At 34.1% G+C, this 8,488-nt stretch overlaps 2 pseudogenes; both read right to left on the bottom strand.

Annotated features, from left to right (window-relative positions):
* Nucleotides 1–2,962: 2,962 nt before the first annotated feature.
* On the bottom strand, nt 2,963–3,547 carry LOC132799857 (small ribosomal subunit protein uS4c-like; annotated as a pseudogene).
* A 1,911-nt stretch (nt 3,548–5,458) lies between these two features.
* On the bottom strand, nt 5,459–8,307 carry LOC132799888 (protein Ycf2-like; annotated as a pseudogene).
* Nucleotides 8,308–8,488: the final 181 nt, after the last annotated feature.

Below are 8,488 nucleotides of genomic sequence, written 5' to 3'. Positions count from 1 at the left end.
GGCTTATGGTTTGGAGGAGTTTCTAGCAGTGGAAGATTAAATCCAAGTGCTTGGAGAAATAATCCCACATTTGAAGCAAGACAAAAACCGAATCTAGGAGAAGAAAGCTCCATTCGTCCAAAAAGGGAGTCCAAGCCCGAATCTGTCCAAGCACCTAAACATGATGTAAAATCTGATCCTAAACATGATCTAGAGAAATTATTTGTTTTAAGTGCCAGGGACAAGGACACATCGCTAGCCAACGCCTGAATACAAGGGTCATGGTGTTGAAAGGCAATGGTGATCTAGAATTGGAAAGTGAGGATGAAGCCAAGCAAGAGGAGGAGGACTTAGAGGATGAACCCGAAACCTTGCAAGCATCCAATGCCGAATTAAACTTGGTTTCTAGGAGAGTCCTTGCTGCATACAAAGATGAGGATGAAATTCAAAGAGAGAACATCTTCCACACCTGATATGAAATTCAAGGTAAGATTTGTAGTATGATTATTGATAGTGGAAGTTGTACAAATGTAATTAGTAATCTTGTAGTTGATAAATTAGGCTTAACCACTATTAAACATCCAGAACCTTATAGATTATAATGGCTTAATGATAGTGGTGATACAAAAGCGAATAAACAAGCCAAGGTAGAATTTAACATAGATAAACATGTGGATGTTGTTTTGTGTGATGTTGTGCCTATGCATGCCGGACATATTCTATTTGGTAGACCATGGCAATTTGATAAAGATGCTACTCATTTTGGTCGAGAGAATTGTATTATTTTTAAATTCAAAGCTAAAAAGGTCAAGCTGGAGCCATTAACTCCAAAGGAAGTATACAGTAACCAATTACAAATCCAACAAAGGAGGGAGGCCAAAACACTCAAGGAGAAGGCTAATATGGCACTAACGGCTTCATCATCCATCCAAGAAGGTAAGTCCGAGCTTGCTGTCCAAGGTAGGCATTTTAAAACACAAATTGAGTGGAAAACCCATGCGAAGGCTGAAAGTGGGGTGAGAAGAATGGAGAAACCCGAGAGAAATGATGAGAAAGCCAAGAGGGAGGAAAAATGTGTGGTGGCCGAGATAGAGAAAGGAAAAGAAAGGAAGGAAAGAAAAAGTAAAAATTTTTATTTGAGTTTTGGGGATGTTAATAAGGCTACCTTGGGTAAGAAACCATTTATGGTTATGAATTATAAAGAGGATAATTTAAAAATGCTTTTGTTGTATAGAACTTTATCTGAATATTAAAAGCTTTACTTAGTGGAAAATTGAGAATTTGGGAGATATTATTTGCTAATATTAAAAAGTGTGATGAATTTGTATTTCTAGTATTTTTTGTGATAGTGTTTAACCCAAGAGATTTTGTTTTGTTGCACTCAACAAAGGAGAGGTTTCCCGAACAAAAAAACAAAAAAAAAAAACTCCAAGCCTATGCCGTATATGGACGGATCTTTTCAAGTTTTGGAGCCGAATAATAAGAATGCCTACAAGCTTGATTTACCGGGTGAGTATAACATGAGTGCTGCATTTAATGTTTCTGATTTGTTCCCTTTTACTGCAGGTGATGATCTAGATTTGAGGACAAATCCTTTTCAACAGGAGGGGAATGATGTGATTCCTCCCGAGCCCACTCAACCAATAACCTGTTGAGGTGCTGATCCGACACGGATAAAGACTGGACCAATCACAAAAGCTCAAATTAAGAGATTTATGGCCAACCTAGGAGCATTTATATAGGGGTAATCAATTCTTAACAGAGCTTGTCCATAATAGAAGATACAAAGCCTATTCTAAGCATCCAAGTGGTGGAAGCCGATACAGACCTGGTTAGCAATTATGGTGCAAACATGAAATAGTTCCAACTCTTTATGGAGTCAATACGTATGTCTAATAGGATATGGAATCAAGTTAAAGGCATTCAAAAAAGGGTTGTACAGACAGCTTCAAATTTGGCCTGTTTTTACTGTATTTTGTGCTGGCTTTATTTTATTTTGCTGAGTTGGCTTTTTCTCTTTCTTCCAAGCAAGGGCAACATGTGGGACTTTATGGTTGGATTATTTGGCATCCTAAAAATCATATTGAAGCTGATTTGGAGCTCAAATTGGTCAAAAAATGGTCAAAATCAACTTAGTCAAAAAGCTAGTATTTTAGTTTCCTAATTTTATTCTACTTTTTATTTTAGGAAATTATCATTACTTTTTGGATTCTATTTATTTATTTTCTGGAAAAATAAGTTTAGGAAAGTTATTATTTTATTATTTTCATTGTAAATTAAATAATTTCTAATTTAAAATAAAGGAATTAATTAATCCAAATTAGATTAGGAAGGGAGTGAGAATTTCGGCCACCATAGGAAACCACTTTATATGGCCAGTTTTCCCTTTGTTTTTAGGGTTTTATTTCATGACTTTGTATCCTATTTAAAGGCTTATTTTTAAATAAGAATAAAGCTTGAATTTTATACAGAAAATTATTTGTGAGATTGAATTCTCTTTATTCTTTTGAACACCTAAAACACCATTAATGAATGAGTGTTTTAGTTTGACTTATCAAAAGGCCTTCTATCACCTATTATGGTGTCTTTATTATATACCAAGGTTTCTAATCACAGGTTGGTTAGGGGTCAAGGTGACCATTAGAACTTGAACATAATTAGATCCGGGCTAATATAATAGGAGTTTAGGAGCAGGTCGTCCTGGGTTCGTGTCACAATGTTACTGATTGCAGTGTAGCAAATAACAATGGATACCATTATTCCAACAATTAACCCTCTTTTTGATATAGATTCTCTATTCCTAATACTAATTTCTATGGTATGGAGAATACTGTAATGTAAAGGAGGGACAAAGAATGAAAATCACCCTACTAATCTATGATACATGAAGGGGAGAAAAATCCCCGGATCAAAACCGTTACCTCGGGTCTTTTTACATAATAAGGGGGTGTCCAAACCCCTGTTCTTGTTATTTTATTTCGGTTTAAGTCTGACGAGAATAATATTCTACAACTAAGAATTCATTTACTATCTGTTATTTGATTGATCAATCCTTTACATTGAAATGGGTGAAGCATTAAATGTTTTGGCAATTCCTTAGGGGAGGCTGAATCAAGATAATTTTGAACCAAAGCTCTAGATTTTTGTTCATCCTTTACTATAATAATATCTTGGGATTTGCAGCGATAACTTGGTATATCTACTATACAACCATTAACTAAAATATGTCTATGGTTAACCAATTGGCAGGTTTGGGGAATAGTCAAAGCCATACCAAATTGAAAAAGTATGTTATCCAAATGCATTTCCAGTAACTATAGTAAAACCTGGCCCGTTGACCTTTTGGCTTTTGCCATGATACGAATGTATTTAACTAATTTTTGTTCTGTAAGACCATAACGAAGTGCAATTTTTGTTTTTCTTCTAAATGAATACGATATTTGGATTTTTTACCGAGGCATGATTGGATTCTAAGATGGCTTCCGTCTCGAGGTTTTTGAGCCATTAGTCCCGGCAAAGCCCCCAGATGATGTATTTTTTTGAAACGAGGTCCTTTGTAATGTGACATAAAGACTCCTTATTTTATTGAAATTTCATAAGCCTAAATGAAATTAAAACTAAACTAAATGATAAATGAAGTGAAATTTACTAAAGTCTTGGACTACAAAGAATATTAAATGAATTGTATCAATATCCAGACTGTATTGTATTGTATATATAATATATTTATATATAAATATTATTTATTATTGTGTATAATTTTTATACAATACAATAATATATTTTATAAAAAAATATAAATAATCAATATATAAATAAATAATAAAGGTTATTTTCTTGATTGATTTGTTTTACAGAGATCGAACTTCTATTTTTTTTTTTAAAATAATTGGGAGTTTCTATGGGATAATAGAGAGATAATAGATTGGCGACCCTTGGTAAGGTAAAATGGTAAGAAGCCTTTTCAATATTCTTATTATCTCAACATTTTTATTATCAATTTTTTTAAAAAAAAATCAAATAGATGGAGAAAAGCCAGCTATCGTGATACGAACCTAGGAGGACCTGCTCCTAAACCCGTATTATATAAGCCTGGATCTAATTATGTTCAAGTTCTAATGGTCACCTTGACCCTTAACCAACTTGTGATTCGAAACCTTGGTATATAATGAAGATGCCACAATAGGTGATGGAAGGCCTATTGATAAGTCAAACTAAAACACTCATTCACTAATGGTGTTTTAGGTGTTCAAAAGAACAAAGAGAATTCAATCTCACAAATAATTTTCTGCATAAAATTCAAGCTTGACTTCTCATTGAAAATAAGCTTTTAAATAGTCTAAGATTACAAGCAAAAACCCTAAAAAAATTAATTCAAAACCGGACTCAAAGTGTGGAGAAAAAAGAAAGTAGAGAAAAGGAAAGTGCCTAATTTTTCCTAGTTTCTTAAACTAATTTGGATTAATTAATTTCTTTATTTTGAATTAGGAATTAATTAATTTACAATTGAAATACTAAAATAATAAATTTCCTAAACTTATTTGTCCAGAAAATAAATAAATAAATAAATATCAAAATAAAAGACTAATTTCCTAAAACAAAAAGTCAAAATCAAATTAGGAAACTAGTTGACTAGTTTGACTACTAAGGTATCTTTGACCAATCTCCAGCTTTTTTGGGCTCTAAATCAGCTTCCAAATATCATTTAGGATGCCAAATTTGATTAATAATGATTCTCACACATTACCCCTTGATTGGAATAAGTCAAACAAAAAGAAAAGTCAAAGTCAGAGCCAAAACAGCACATTTTCGGCCAAATTGATATGTTGTCCATACAAGTCCTTTTTAGATGCTTTTGATTCTACCTTGTCTGGATTCCATGTCCTTTTAGTGATATTATTTGAGTTCATAAAGTGTTAGAACCATTCCTTGCTACCCGGACTCCATAAATGCACCAAAACCGCTACCAGGGTCCATATCGGCTTGCACCACTTGTTTGCCCAAAACAGGTCTTGGATCTTCAGGTATGGACAAGTGTTCTTGAGAATGAATTACCCTTGGATAAAAGTGGCAAGTTTTTCCCTAAACATCTTAGCTTGAGCCCCAGTGATTGGCCCGGTCTTCATCCGTATCGAGTCAGCACCCCAGCGGATTGTGGGTTGTACGGGCTCGAGCAGAATCACATCATGTCGGAATCGAACTGATGACCATCGCATTACAAATGTGATGCTCTAACCTCTGAGCTAAGTGGGTTTACATAACACAAATCATACATGCATAGGAATTTAGTAAACTACGGGGATCTTGAACTTTTGATTCATAATCATGGTGTAACATGTATCCCCCCCATTCCGGTCATGGAATAGATGAAATAAATCGAAAAATGGATTTTTGTTTAAGAATTAAATCTTATTAAAACTATCCCGTTCATCCTTCGGAACCATATCACATCTGCGATATGATGAATTGATAAGGTATTTTATAAATACGTAATTATCTTGAATATATTAACTATTTCTTTATTTTCCAATCGCTTGGAAAGGATAAAAGGAGCATCTTGTTCTTTCTTCAACAATTTTTGATCTCTAGTAGACCTCTTAGTAGGATTCGAACCCAAATGATGTTTTGACCATCTATTAGAGAAAAAAGAACAAATGGATCTTGTAGGATTCCTAAGAAATTCTTCGATTTCTTCCAGAAACAGATGATTACATTTCGTGAAAATCCAAGACATTGAGGAATATCCAAAAAGGTGTTTAGGGAATCAGTTTGATTTGATCTTTTTTCATTCCGTTTGAAGAAAGGAAGGGTCCCAAAGAATCGATATTTCTTTTAGTTGTTGAATCTCTCTTTGATTGATCAATGTGTGATATTCTGAATCCTCATTACTAATGGAATCAAAATGATCTCTAGATCGATCAGAAGATCCTTTCAACTGGCTAGAATCTATTACTTGAACAAAACTGGATTTTGTGGAAACATATTGAATATTGGATGATACATTCCGTACCTTGCTAAAAAACTGGTCCTTGTTTACCAACCATATATTGTCTAACCAAATCCAATTCTTTCTCGATATGTTCCTTAAAAAATCAGATTTGTACGGATTCTTCCCCCAACTAAGGAAGAGATCTTGGCGGAATTGCCACATATGAAATTGAGCACAATTTTACAAAGAAATAGCCCACTTGTTTCTCTAGAAGAGATGGGAATCATGCTCAATATCATTTCATTGAATAGTTGACCCAGCTCCTTGTTGTTTGAAGAAACCCTCCGCTTTAATTGGTATTTTCTCACGAAAAGCAACCATGAGATAACAAATCTAGTCTTTCACTAAGATTTTCAATAGCTGTCCCGAATTCAAGTTGATTATGTTTCACCTCTTCCTCGGAGGAAGACGATAAAACAATTCCAAATCATGGTCCTTGCAAATCAGATCATCCATAGAATATACAAAAAGAAACTCTAGATATTTGATATCTTTCTCTTTGAATGAGATCTTAATTCCAACGATAGTTTCATTAAATATCTTACAACTAGAATCCTTCTTTTTTCTGATCCAGCTCCTCCACCACCCCGAACTCCCGTTAGATTCAGGCATGATACACTTTTTAGTTATTAGGAGAAGCCAAGTACTCTCTTTTGGATCCAGGAAACAGCTCTCAGAGATCTTTTTTTCCTTTTGGAAGATACAGGAGCGAAACAATCAATCTATTGATATTGGAAGACCCAAAAGATTCTTCCAATGTATCATTTATGGGTCCAATGAAATTCATATGTATAGGAAGAAGCCTCGCCAAATAAAGATTTTTTCTTTTGACCATCTTTCAATTGTTAATATGATATATAAGGACGGCTGCTACAAATAGTACTACACCCTTGATTGTGAAATATCAATTACTTGTTGAACCATGTAAATGTGAATTGCATGAAAGTAGGATACTCCAAATTTGGGAGTCCAAGAGTTTTATAAAATGTTCTCGATGGAAAAAAATGTGAATGAAAGATCCCACAGAATTGAATTGGGTCCATGAATCTAAGAAATATTGAGAATTCTTAATCTCTCTCAATATGTCTCTTACTTCAAAAATCTAGGATTTGAATTGATGTTCTTTCATTGAGTCCTCCTAAATTGCATTGATTTATCCTAAAGATTTCATTTGAATTGGAATTTGGTTATTCACCATGTACGAGGATCCCCGCTAAGCATCCATGCCTGAATGGTCAAAGTGCCCAAATCATGATTGGCTAATTCGTAGGTTCAATTCCTACTGGATGCATGCCAATGGGACCCTCCAATAAAATAAGTCTATTGGAATTGGCTCTGTATCAATGGAATCTCATCATCCATACATAACAAATTGGTGTGGTAAATTCATATCATAACGTATGAACAGTAAGAACTAGCATTTTTATTGAGACTATAACTCATAGGGAAGAAAATAGATTTATGGATGGAATCTAATATACAGTATTTACAGACAAAAGTATTCAGTTATTGTTGAAAAATCAATATACTTTTAATGTCGAATCAGGATCAACTAGGACAGAAATAAAGCATTGGGCTGAACTTTTCTTTGGTGTCAAGGTAATAGCTATGAATAGTCATCGACATACAATGCATTACAGATGTATGATCATTACCCTTCAACATGGTTATTCTATTAGACCTGTTAGAAAGAAAAGAATTTAAATCAAAATACTTAATAGCATGCCGATACATTTATAAAAAACTTTTACCCTGAGCACATGCAAAGGAGCCGTAAGCAGTCAAGTGAAATCCAGTCCATGAAATAATTTGATCTATGGGCAACACCGTTGTGGTAAAGGTCGTAATGCTAGAGGAATCATTACAACAGGGCATAGAGGGGGAGGTCACTCAAACAAGATCTCGACACTCATGTTTTCACACTAGTTTCGGCTTTTACCCTCTTTTAAGCTCACTCACTCTTGCCTTTTTCCTCTCTATGAATTATCTCAAAGTTCTAATTAAAAGACCCGTAAAGCAGCAATTATATCACTAGTATGTCTTAATTAAACTTATCAACAACACAGTAGCAAAAAGTAGGCAATATCGAAATAATTTAACAAGAGCTAGTTTTCGGCTTTTCTAGGCAAAATAAAGCAAATTAAGGAGAAATCTTTGGAATTGTTAAGAATTAGACCAAATGGTAAGAGATTAAGGATTCAAGAATAAAATTTAGGAAACTAAAATACTAGCTTTTTAACTAAGTTGACTTTGATCATTCTTTGACCAATTTGAGCTCCAAATCAGCTTTAATATGCTTTTTAGGATGCCAAATAAGCTGACCATAAAGTCCCAGACATTGCCCTTGCTTGGAAGAAAGAGAAAAAGCTAGCTCAGCAAAATACAGTAAAGCCAGCACAAAATACAGTAAAAATAGGCCAAATTTGAAGCTGTCAGTACAACCCCTTTTTGAATGCCTTTGACTTGATTCCATATCCACTTAGATATATGTATTGACTCCATAAAGAGTTGGAACCATTT

Source organism: Ziziphus jujuba, chromosome 11, assembly GCF_031755915.1.
Source record: "Ziziphus jujuba cultivar Dongzao chromosome 11, ASM3175591v1".
NCBI classification, from domain to species: Eukaryota; Viridiplantae; Streptophyta; class Magnoliopsida; order Rosales; family Rhamnaceae; genus Ziziphus; species Ziziphus jujuba.
The sequence above is the reverse complement of the archived record's forward strand: the minus strand, read 5'-3'. Positions and strand labels throughout refer to the sequence as shown.